Source organism: Jaculus jaculus, chromosome 12 (genome assembly GCF_020740685.1).
Source record: "Jaculus jaculus isolate mJacJac1 chromosome 12, mJacJac1.mat.Y.cur, whole genome shotgun sequence".
NCBI classification, from domain to species: domain Eukaryota; kingdom Metazoa; phylum Chordata; class Mammalia; order Rodentia; family Dipodidae; genus Jaculus; species Jaculus jaculus.
Window position 1 is genome coordinate 5,279,366 of NC_059113.1, and position 13,087 is coordinate 5,292,452.

Consider the following 13,087-nt stretch of genomic DNA (forward strand, 5'->3'; position numbering starts at 1 on the left):
TTCTTTACAAGCTATCTCTTCAACATAATCGCTGCCCCTGCAGCAGCTCTAAGGCTGGCGGCTGTAACTGTGACTGGCCAGAGTTTGTTTCTTGTTTCTTCACATTTCAGTATGCACTGAGAGCTCATTATGCAGGAGTCATTTCTAGATCACACTTGTGCACTTGCCTCCACTTGTGGATCACAGTGGAGATGGAATTCCAATCCTTGAGGGACTAGACAGCTACACAGGAATCAAACGTTTCACAACTACCCTTTTATCTTTCCTCTTCCCAAAACTTACGTTTTGGTGAGCTAGCCTGAGTTGGCAAAATACAGAACTGAAATCTGTTATGGCTTATGCTTTTTAAAAAAATATATTTATTTATTTATTTGACAGAGAGATGTAGAGAGAGAGAGAGAGAGAGAGAGGGAGGGAGAGGATAGGCACACCAGGGCCTTCAGCCACTGAAAATGAACTCCAGATACATGCACCATCTTGTGCATCTGGCATACATGGGTCCTAGGGAATCAAACCTGGGTCTTTTGGCTTTGCAGGCAAGCATCTTAACTACTAAGCCATCCCTCCAGCCCATGGCTCATGTCTTGAATTTGGCCCAGCTGGTAGCCGTGTTTGGTTTGTTTGTTTGGTTTTGGTTTTTCGAGGTAGGGTCTCACTCTGGTCCAGGCTGACCTGGAATTCACTATGTAGTCTCAGGGTGGTCTCAAACTCGCAGCAATACTCCTACCTCTGCCTCCCGAGTGCTGGGATTTAAAGACGTGCCCCACCTCTCCTGGCCTGGTAGGCAGTGTTTTGAAGGCTGTTGGACCTTTAGAAATGTGGAGACCAGATTGGGCAAGTAGTTTTTGGACTAGGCAGAAAGAGACAGCCCTTAGGGGAGGGATGTTAGGATGATCTCTGTCACACCCTCACTACACCTCTGCCCAGCCTGCTCCAGTTGCGGGATTCAGCCTTTGCCTGTCTCACCCAATCAGATCTCCCTGGAGCTCACGCCCTGCCCAGGTGCAGGTGGAGTCCTCCTCTGAGCCCAGGCTGGTTGGCTGGGACACCTGGTGCAGGTGTGTCCAGTGTGCTGAGCACGAATTCTAAAATACATTTTGTTGTGGGGGGGAGTGGACACACAGAAGAGGTGCTATTTTTTTTTAATCATCACCCAAGCTTCACACACCAACACACCTGGGTCTCCACACCTGTAAGATTATTCTCTCCCACCCAGGCAGCCATAACTGGTTGGGAAGGGACACTTTTATTATTGTTTTTACTTTTAATCTCTATAGAAGTGCATGTTTTTTTTAAATCCCTTCTCATATTTTTTAACCTTCTCTTTCTCTTCCTCTTCCTCATTCCTTTCCCTCCCTCACATCCCTGTGATGTTTGAATAATATGTGGTGATTTAAAAATCATTTTCTCTAGTCTGGATTGCCAATTCTTTAGTTGATTTGCAGACATGAAATCAAGGAAGCAGGTCACCAGACTGGCTTTTGAAGGTTATAGCCTGGCCCTTGGTTCTAGTCCAAACTCTCCATTTCCTGTGCCCCTCACCCCCAATGTGAAGAGCCTCCGCCTTTCCCCACTATGATGGACTGGAATCCTCTACCAAAAATAAAATAAATCTTTCCTCTCTATTCTTAAAAAATATTTTATTTATTTACTTGAGGGGAGGAGAGGTAGTTAGAGAGAAAAAGAGAATGGGCATGCCAGGGCCTCCAGCCACTGCAAATGAACTCCAGACGCATGCAACCCCTTGTGCATCTGGCTTACGTGAGTCCTGGGGAATTGAACCTGGGTCCTTAGGCTTCCAAGGTAAATTCCTTAACTGCTAAGCCATTTCTCCAACCCAGTCTTTCCTCTCTTAAACTGTTCTGTCAGATATTCTAATGCTCATCATAAATAATACACAATTTATTCAAAGAAGTCTATTTACCTTAAGGAGGAGTCCCAAGGTGGAAGCATGAAGGTTTGGGAGAGATAGTGAAAGAGTGACTCGGGGAAGGAGCAGCAGAGAGAGGAGGAGCCGTGACGGACTGAGCAAGTCTCCATAGTGGTGAAGTCATGGAGTCAAGTACTGAGCACTGACCAAAGGCAGAAGTCTACAGGACTCAGAAAGCCCCTGAAAGAACAGCTTTGCACATAGGAGGGGCCTCCTCGTTTTAGGAAGACTCAGGTGCTCCCAGCCTGGAGAGATGGCAGCTGAAATAAAGGATAGACAGGCTATAAAAAGACAGTCCAGCTTCCGTAGAGATTAAAATTCAAGAGCCAGAGCCAGGCGAGGTGGCACACACCTTTAATCCCAGCACTCAGGAGGCAGAGGTTGGAGGATCACCTTGAGTTCAAGGCCACCCTGAGACTTCCTGGTGAATTCCAGGTCAGCCTGAGCTACAGTGAGACCTTATTTTGAAAAACCAAAAAAATAAAATCAAATAAATAAATAAATTCAAGAGTCAGAAAGACCCTTGTCTATTGGAATAGAGACAAAAAGCCTTCAAACTGGAGCTATCCCTGGGGACCACTCTTGTCATAGTCCAGTCTAATTTATCTTCATATGATAGTTCTGCTATTAGTAATGATAAATTATGTTGAGTAGTCTCTGATATTTTAATATTTTTATTCATTCATTTATTTATTTGAGAGAGAGAGAATGGGTAAGGCAGGGTCCCTAGCCACTGCAAATAAATTCCAGACGCATGCGCCACCTTGTGTATTTGGCTTATGTGGGTCCTGGGGAATTGAACCAAGATCCTCAGTCTTCTCAGGCAAGTGCCTTAACCTCTAAGCCATCTCTCCAGCCCTGGACTCTGACTTTTTGTTTGTTTTTGTTTTTCTGAGGTAGGGTCTCACTCTAGCCCAGGCTGACCTGGAATTCGCCATGTAGTCTCAGGGTGGCCTCAAACGCACAGTTATCCTCCTACCTCTGCCTTCTGAGTGCTGGGATTAAAGACGTGCACCACTATGCCCGGGTGACTCTAATTTTTAAGAACAGGAAGATTTTTTGAAATATTTTCATCAAATAGATACTTGTGGTCGGGTGTGCCTTTAATCCCAGCACATGGGAGACCCAGGCCTTGGTTCTATAGTGAGACCTTGTCTCCAACAACAAGGAAAGGCGTGACCAGTGGTTTAAACCAGCCAAGTGGTCTGCTTATCTGAATGTGTTTCTGCAGAAATGAAGAAAAGCTAAGCTGGCAATAGTGATGCCACGTTATGAGCCTTAAGGACAACTGTTAAGGTCCCTGAAAATGGCTACAATAATAATAAAAACGTGGTCTAAGCTATCTAAAATATGTAACCAGTTTTTTGCTTCATCTTATTCTTAGTCTCAGAACTCTTTAAATAAGTCATAGACTTACAGACTTAACAGTCACAACATGGGGCTGGAGAGATGGCTTAGCAGTTAAGATGCTTCCCTGTAAAGCCTAAGAACCCAGGTTTGATTCCCCAGGACCCATGTGAGCCAGATGCACAAGGTGGTGCATGCATCTGGAGTTCATTTGCAGTGGCTAGAGGCCCTCGCATGCCCATTCTCTCTTTCTTTCTCTCTGTATCTACCTACCTCTCCCTCTCTCTTTCTCAAAAATTAAATGAATAAAAAATTAAAATAATACACAAAAACATATGGGTTTTTCGAGGCAGGGTGTCATTCTAGCCCAGGCTGATCTGAAATTCACTATGTAGTCTCAAGGTGGCATCAAACTCATGGTGATTGTTGCAGTCAGGTTCACATTGCTGGAAGAAATCACCCAACCAAGAGCAATTTGAGGAGAAAACAAAAAAAATAAGGTTTGTTTTGGCTTACAGGCTGGAGGGGAAGCTCCATGATGGCAGGGGAAAACGATGGCATGAGCAGAGGGTGGACATCACCCCCTGGCCAACATCAGGTGGACAATAACAACAGGAGAGTGTGCCAAACACTGGCATGGGGACACTGGCTATAACACCCATAAGCCTGCCCCCAACAGTACACTGCCTCCAGGAGGCGTCAATTTCCAAATCTCCATCACCTGGAACCTAGCACTCAGAACACCTGAGTTTATGGGGGACCCCTGAATCAAACCACCACAGTGTTCCTCCTACCTCTGCCTCCTGAGTGCTGGGATTAAACGTGTGCACCACCACGCCCAGCTAAAAGCTCATCTTTAATGTAGTGGAATGATTTCTTCCTGGCTTCTGAATTTTCAGTTACAAAGACTCTTGCAATATCTATGCAGCCACTAGAGAGAGCATCGCTCTCTGTTTAGCAGGGAAAGAGGATTTCCAGGCACGCTGACTTCCTCAGAAGCGGTGTCTCCATCACCATCACACAAAGCCCTCTTCTTGCAGGCCGGCCATGTGACCTTCACTCTGGCCTGGATACTAGACTTTTTGCCCATATGGACTGCAGGCACTGGCCCTGGAGGTTCCTTCTAGGCCCTTAGGAATCACACAGATCATGGCCAGCAACTGGGCATGGGCAGCAGTACCCTTTCCAGGGGCCGGTCTGACCAGCGCCTCCGTGCTTCGGCAGGATCCCCTGGCGGTTGATTCATGGCCTCTGTGAGCCCTTACCTCTTATCAACTCTCACCTTTCGCCTCTCACTGCGGGTTCCCGCGCATTGAAGTCAAACTCATCCCCAGGCTGCTATTGACCACCTGTCATTTCTGCTGCTTAAGCCACAATTACCAGGCTTCCTGCACTTGACCTGTAATTGAATTTCCTTGGGAACTCAGTGACAAGATTGATTCCGCCTAATTGAGTCAAGATTGACTCTCGGTGCCATTCATCTAGTCCTATTTGCCTGGGGCTCTCGGGTTGAGGCCACCAGACTAGCAGTTTTTTGTTTAAATAGTTAAGAACTATAGACACCTTTTAAGCACTATTTCTTTCTTTATTATTTATTTATTTACTTATTTATTTGAGAGTGACAAACAGAGAGAAAGAGGCAGACCGAGAGATACAGAGAGAGAGAATGGGCACACCAGGGCCTCTAGCCACTGCAAATGAACTCCAGGCGTGTGTGCCCCCTTGTGCATCGGGCTAACAGGGGTCCTGGAGAATCGAACCTCAAACCAGGGTCGTTAGGTTTCACAGGCAAAGTGCTTAACCGCTAAGCCATCTCTCCAGCCCTATTTTATTTTTATTTTTAAAATTGTTTCACCTTATTTTTATTTACTTGATGGACAGAGAGAAAAAGAAGCAGAGAGAGAGAGAGAGAGAAAAGGGCACACCAGGGCCTCCAGCACTGCAAACGAACTCCAGATGCATTCGCCACCTATGCATCTGGCTTATGTGGGTCCTGGGGAACTGAGACTCGAAGAGCCTCAAACCAGGGTCCTTGTTAGGCTTCACAGGCAAGCGCTTAACTGCTAAGCCATCTCTCCAGCCACATTTCTTTAAATGATCTAATGAACATGGCCTTTTTTGTTTTCTCTTCTGTCCTAATAAGCTGAGAGAAAAGGAAATTTCTCTTTTAAGTGTTTGTTTTGTTTTGCTTTTGTTTTTTGAGGTAAGGTCTCACTCTAGCCCAGGCTGACCTGGAATTTACTATGTAGTCCCAGACTGGCCTCAAACTGACAGTGATCCTCTCATCTCTGCCTCCCAAGTGCTGGGATTAAAGGTGTGTGTCACCACACCCACCACTTTATTTATTTATTTTATATTTATTTATTTGACAGAGAAAGGGGAAGAGGGAAAGAGAGAGAGAGAATGGGCGCTCCAGGTCCTGCAGCCACTGCAAAATATGAACTCCAGATACTTGTGCCCCCTTGTGCATCTGGCTAACATGGGTCCTGGGGAATCAAACCAGGATCCTTTGGCTTTGCAGGCAAATGCCTTAACCACTAAGCCATCCCTCCAGCCCTCTTTTTCTTTTTATATGACTCAATAATACAAAGACAAATGGTGAAAGACATAGGGGTAGGTTGATCAATGGATACCAAATTACACTTAGACAAAAATAAAAAAGCTCTGGTGTACTATTGCCCAGTAGTATAATTACAGATAATAAGTTGTGGCTTTCAAAAAGTCAGAATAAAGGAATTTGGATATGCTCAACATAGATGATAAACATTTGAGGAGATAGATTCAACACAGATCAAGAGACCCTAACCTAGTCTGAGGTGATTTGGCTCAAAGTTAAACATTATTGAACAATGTTGACTAGAAAATTAACTGCATGTCAAGTCTTTGTTATAAGCACCCCCTTAATATTTTTCTTTTAAATGGCAGAAGCTATGTGGCTGGGGCAGGTGGGCATTTGATTGACAGCTGTCAGACCCTTCCCCATATCCAGCAAAAGCAGTGTTTGCCAGGAGCATAACCAAGCAACCCCCCTAGGACTGGAAGGCTTTGCAAGCAAGTGCCTTTAGCCACTAAGCTATCTTCCCAGCCTCAAATGTCTTATTTTTATTATTTAAGAACAGAAAAATAAACATATCAATAAAAATTCCATTCAAAATCACAGTATTTTTTTTTTTTTCACTTATCAAGGCATCTCAGGCTGACCTGGAATTCACTGTATATTCTCAGGGTGGCCACAAACTCACGACAATCCTCCTACCTCTGCCTCTGAGTGCTGGGATTAAACCACACCCAGCTACAGTAATTTTTAAAAATACTTTATTTTTATTTGAGAGTGAGAGAAAGAGGCAGAGAGAAAGAGAGAGAGAGAATGGACATACCAGGGCCTCCAAATGCTGTAAATGAACTCCAGATGTATGGACCATCTTGTGCATCTGACTTATGTGGGTCCTGGGAAGTTGAACCTGGGTCCTTTGGCTTTGCAGGCAAGCACCTTAACCACTAAGCAATCTCTCCATCCCCAAAATAATTTTTAAAAATATTTTATTTAGTCAGGCATGGTGGCACATGCCTTTAATCCCAGCAATTAGGAGGAAAAGTTAGGAGGATTGATACACATTTGAAGCTACCTTGAGACTACATAGTGAGTTCCATGTCAGCCTGGGCTAGAGCAAGACCTTACCCCCCCCCAAAAAAGAAAAACAAAATATATATTTTAACATATAAATACAAATAAATAATTATCAAACATCTATAAATATATTAAATAATTATTAAATATATTAAATGATATATTTACATATTATTTGATATATAACATATTTATATATGTAACATTAAAATATATTATAGAAATATATATTTATATATAAAATATATATGTAATAATAATAAATATAATGAATTATATATATGTTATTTATAAGAGAAAGAGAGAGGGACAATGGGCATGCCAGGGCCTCCAACCACTGCAAAGGAACTCCAGACACATGCACCACCTTGTACATCTGGCTTCACATGGGAATTAAACCCGGATCTGTAAGGTTTTCAGGCAAGCACCTTAACTGCTAAACCATCTCTTCAACTCAATTTTTTTAGTTTTAATAAAAATGTGTGGGATACAGCAATAAATTATGAAGCTTTTCTAAAGGATAAAAAAGAAATGGACGCAAGGAGAGAAATGATAACGATGAGAAATTCACTATCTTAAAGATGAAACTGTAGCACATTTGTGTTGTATCCTTTTTTCTGTTATTTGTTTGTTGTATCTTGTTTTTCATTTATTAGCTTAGTAATTTTTTTTTTTTTTTTTGAGGTAGGGTCTCGCTTTAGCCCAGGCTGACCTGAAATTCACTACGTAGTCTCAGAGTGCCCTCAAACTCATGGTGATCCTCCTACCTCTGCCTCCGAGTGCTGGGATTAAAGGCATGCGCCACCACTCCTGCCTCCCTATCTTAATAATTTTGAGGTAATTTTCACTTCATTTGCAGAGCAAGGCAGCTTTTTTTTCTCTCTCTCTCAACCTCTCTCTTTTGGTTTTGCGAGTCTCACTCCAGCTCAGGCTGACCTGCAATTCACTATGTAACATCAGGGTGGCCTCAAACTCACGGTGATCCTACTACCTCTGCCTCATCAATGCTGGGATTAAAGGCATGCGCCACCACGCCCAGCTTTCTCTTTCTTTTCTTTAAGTATGTATGTCTTCCTTGTCTCAGTTTTGCCAGAATTTTTAGATTAAATTAAATAGGGTTGAAAGTCTGTCTGTTTTGGGGGCCCAGGCTGACCTGAAACTCACTCTGTAGTCCTAGGCTGGTTTTGTGCTCATGGTAATCCTCCTACCTCTGCCTCCTGAGTGTTGGGATTAAAGCTGTACACTGTCATGACCAGCTCAAAAAACACCATTTTTAATCCAATTTCCCTAGGAGAGGGAGAAAGAAATGTTAAGTGAAGCCATATAGAAGTACCAAAACTAACAAGTTTTAAAAATAATACCAATTCAGAAAAAAATGGGTATTTTTCTTACATGGCTGGTGACAGTATGACCGTGAACTTGTTCGTACACACCCCAAATCCAATAAAGTTCGGGGTGGTAGTAGAATAGGAATAATTTGATTGATTTTTTTTTTTTTTGTGCTCTGTAAATTTTCAACATTTATATAAAATACATTATTTTTCATAACAAAATCTTAACAGCTGGGCATGGTAGCACACGCCATTAATCCCAGCACTTGGGAGGCAGAGGTAGGAGGATCACTGTGAATTCAAGGCTACTCTGAATCTACACAGTGAATTCCAGGTCAGCCTGGACAACAGCGAAATCCTACCTCAAAAAACAAAACAAAACAAAATAAAATTAACAAATTAAAACCACAATAAGCCAGTATGGTGGCACATACCGCTAAGCACATCTTTAATCCCAGCACTTGAGAGGCAGAGGTAGGAGGGTCACCATGAGTTCAAGGCCAGTCTGAGACTAAATAGTGAATTCCAGATCACTCTGGACTACAGCAAGACTGTACCTTGAAAAACAAAACAAAACAAAAAACATAGTAAGATGACTCCACTTACCAGAATGGCTAAGATGAAAAGAAACACCAATGCCAAATGCCAAAAAGAATGAGGATTGACTGGAACCCTCACGGACTATTGGTGATGTGCAAGTTAGGCCAACCACTTGGAAAATCATCTGACAGTTTCTAAAGTTAAACCTAGATCCACCAGTTCTTTCATTTCCAAGTACATAACCAACACAAATAACAAGTGTGCATATCCAATAAAATGTTTGCACAAGAATGTTTATCGCCACTCTATTTAGAATATCCCCAAACTACCATAAAGCATTACTTAGAAAAACTTCAGTGTGGAGCTGGAGAGATGGCTCAGCAGTTAAGGCACTTATCTACAAAGTCTAATGACTAGAGGTCAGTTTCCCAGTACCCATGGAAAGCCAGATACATAATGGTGCATGTATCTTGAGTTTGTTTGCAGTGGCTGGAGGCCCTGGCACACCCGTTCTCTCTTTCCTTCTCTCTCTCTCTCTCTCTCTCTCTCCTTACACACAAATAAATTTTGAAAAAAATTTTAAGGAAAAATTTCAGTGCCAGGGATGGGATACCTTCCAGTGAGTTGTTGGCCAGGGAGGTCTCTGATGACCCTAAAACATTACAGGTCATTGCCGAGGCTCTTGGTTTCCCACCAGAAATAGATGGTAAGACCCTACTGCTGAAGACTCCACATGATAGGGCTGCAAGGTCACTGAGAAATCAAGCTGGAGCTGAGCTGAAAACCAGCCCCCTGTAGAACAGCTGACATAAAGATGGAAAAAAGCTATGCTGCTTATAGTTCCATAGTGGGGAGAGAGAGAGAGAGAAATCACCAGTGATAATAAACAACAGTGGACACTGCAAGCCTTAAGTTGGGCCAGCCAGGCCAAGTGATTGGACAGATGCAATAGTGGTATGTTTGTTATGGAGGAAACCAACCACTGTCTAATTGGACATGCTTGACACTGAAAACTTATGACAGGAGAAGTCATAGCCCTAGGGGTATAACGCCTACTGATGTCTGGCTAAATGCATATATCATACTCACCAAACTGCCCTGTAAGCACTTTTATTAACATTCATAGCCATATATTAATGCTACTCTCACTTTCTTATTTTTTTTAAGATTTTATTTTCATTTATTTATTTGAGATAGAGAGGAAGAGAGGGGGAGAGAGACAGAGAAAGAATGGGCATGCCATGGCCTCTAGCCACTGCATGTGCCACCATGTGCATCTGGCTTATGTGGGACCTGGAGAATCGAACCTGGGTCCTTAGGCTTTGCAGGCATGTGCCTTAACTGCTAAGCCATCTCTCCAGCCCTACTCTCACTTTTTTAAAAAATATTTTTTGTTTATTTTTATTTCTTTATTTGAGAGTGACAGAGAAAGAGGGGGAGAGAGAGAGAGAGAATGGGTGCACCAGGGCTTCCAGCCAGGGCAAACGAACTCCAGATGCGTGCGCCCCTTGTGCATCTGGCTAACGTGGGTCCTGGGGAACCGAGCCTTGAACTGGGGTCCTTAGGCTTCACAGGCAAGCGCTTAACCACTAAGCCATCTCTCCAGTCCCCTACTCTCACTTTTGGTTAGAGAAGCTTCTCTTTTCCGATGGCAGTGACCACTAGCGTGACCCAAAAGGCACCATGGTGCTGAGAAGTGACAGAGGAGTGCTCAGCTCTACGTCAATCTCTATCACATCTTTCAAGGTTCAGGGTCTAGTGCAGAAGAGGATTTCCATGAGCTCAAGGCCAGCCCACGACTACATACTGAATTCAAGGTCAGCTTGGGCTAGAGTGAGACCTTACCTCAAAAAAACAAAACAAAAAAGGCAAACAAATTTTAAATAAAGGCAAAAATTTTTAAAAGATGAAAGGCTGGAGAATCAGCTTAGTGGTTAAGGTGCTGGCCTGAGGACCCAGGTTTGAGTCTCCAGTACCCACATAAAGCCAGATTCACAAAGTGGCATGCGTATTAGGAATTTGTTTGCAGTGGTACTATGCCCTGGCATTGTCTCTCTTTTTCTGTCTTTCCCTGCTTGCAAATAAATATTTTTTTTCTGAAAAAAAGAATAATGGCTGGGTGTGATAGTGCATGCCTTTAATCCCCGCACTTGGAAGCAGAGGTAGGAGGATCACTGTGAGTTCAAGGTCACCCTGAGACTGGACAGTGAATTCCAGGTCAGCCTGGGCTAAAGTGAGACCCTACCTCGAAAACAAACAAAATAAATGTTTGTGGCCAGATATGGTGGTGCACACTTTTAATCCCCACATTAATGATTGACATGGGTTATTTTTCAATGACTATTTTTCAGTTTCTTGAAGGGAGTTCCCAGCCGTCTGTAAAGCCGACTGCTGACTATCTGCCAAGCTCCACTCTTTTCATTGTTTTCACATAGTAAGTTATGGCTGCATACAGGGCAGCCCAGTAAGGCTACATTTCTGAGACTTGAGAAGCCATGTGTAGTCAGACAGTGACCGTCTTGCCAGTGAAGTGTGAGCAAACGTGATGTCTCATATTTCCAGGTCGGGTCTGGAGACGTTGGCTGCAGGTCCTTCCCCACTTGCTGACTGTTGCTCCAATTGTATGAGTGTCAATGCTCAAGGCTGAGCAAGACAGAAGGAAACTGAGGCCCTAAGTGAACAGGTGGAGTAGGACCCCACCACCAGTCTGGGCCATCTCTGGGGGGAAAACTGTGTCTATAAGCCCCTGAGTTGGTTATAGCTGCTTAACCTTCACCTTAGAGATTCCATCCCCAGAACCCTCTAAGCCCCTACCACACACAGCTGAGCATTCTTAGGTAAAAGTCCCGTCAACACCTCATTCACAGCAACAGTTTCCTGTTGTCGCTTCTTTTCTGCCTTTCTCAGAATATTCCCACCATGACCGGAGACATTAAGTAGGGACTTCTTGGCTGTGGTTTCCTCTTTCTCCTGAGCTTCCTGGGACTTCAGTGACCAAAGAGATTTTTAAAATATTTTTATTAGGCCGGGCATGGTGGCACATGCTTTTAATCCCAGCACTTGGGAGGCAGAGGTAGGAGGATCGCTGCGAGTTCGAGGCCACCCTGAGACTATATAGTTAATTCCAGGTCAGCCTGGGCCAGAGTGAAACCCTACCTCAAAAAAACAAGATATATATTTATTTATTTATTAGAGAACTACACACACACACACACACACACACAGAGAGAGAGAGAGAGAGAGAGAGAGAGAGAGAGAGAGCGCACGCGTGCCAGGGCCTCCTGTCGCTGCAAATGAACTTCAGAACATGCATCTGCTTTGTGTGAGTACTAGAGAACTGAACTCAGGCCATCAGGTTTTGCAAGCAAGCATCTTTAGCTACTGAGTCATCTCCCCAGTCCAACTAAACAGATTTTTTTAATATATTTTATGTATTTGAGAGAGAGAATGAGTGTACCAGGGCCTTTAGCACTGCAAACGAACTAAGGTGCATGCACGGCCTTGTGCATCTCGTTTATGTGGGTCCTAAGGAATTGAATCTGGGTCTTTTGGCTTTGCAGGCAAGTGTCTTTACTGCTAATCATTTCTCCAGCCCCAACTAAACAGATTTTTTAAAAACTATAGTTGCCAGCCAGGCATGGTGGTGCACGCCTTTAATCCCAGCACTTGGGAGGCAGAGGTAGGAGGATCGTCGTGAGTTCGAGGCCACCCTGAGACTACATAGTTAATTCCTGGTCAGCCTGGACCCTACCTCAAAAAACCAAAAAAAAAAAAAAAAAAGTTGTCAGGTGTAGTGGCACACACCTTTTATCCCAGCGCTTGGGAGGCAGAGGCAGGAGAATCACTGTGAGTTCAAGGCCATCCAGGAATTACAGAATGAGTTCCAGGTCAGCCTGGGCTAGCATAAGACCCAACTTTGAAAAACCCAAACCAAAACAAACTAAACCAAAACAAGCCAAACCCATAGTTGTCCAGCTATAATCCCTTAGAAAGGGTCCCAGTCCACACTGCCTGTTCTGATTTTGAGAGCCTTTTCCAGACTATGCTTTGAATCAGGAAAAACGAGGGGAGTGTGACTGACGGTGACAGGGTGGAATCAGGGATAATGAGGCAAGAATGAGTTGGGTGTTCGTCTCACCAATATTAAAAAATGATGCAGGCCGGGCATGATGGTGCACATCTTTAATCCCAGCACTCAGGAGACTGAGGTAGGAAAATTGCTGTGAGTTCGAGGTCACCCTGAGACTACAGAGTGAATTCCAGGTCAGCCTGGGCTAGAGCGAGACCCTACCTCGAAAAACGAAGACAAAA

General features: G+C 43.7%; 1 non-coding gene across 1 annotated transcript; it reads left to right on the forward strand.

Moving 5' to 3' along the window:
- The first annotated feature begins 3,119 nt into the window (after nt 1-3,119).
- Nucleotides 3,120-3,248, forward strand: LOC123453929. The gene has a single exon (XR_006633097.1). It is a non-coding gene; the product is annotated as a small nucleolar RNA SNORA33 (small nucleolar RNA).
- Nucleotides 3,249-13,087: the final 9,839 nt, after the last annotated feature.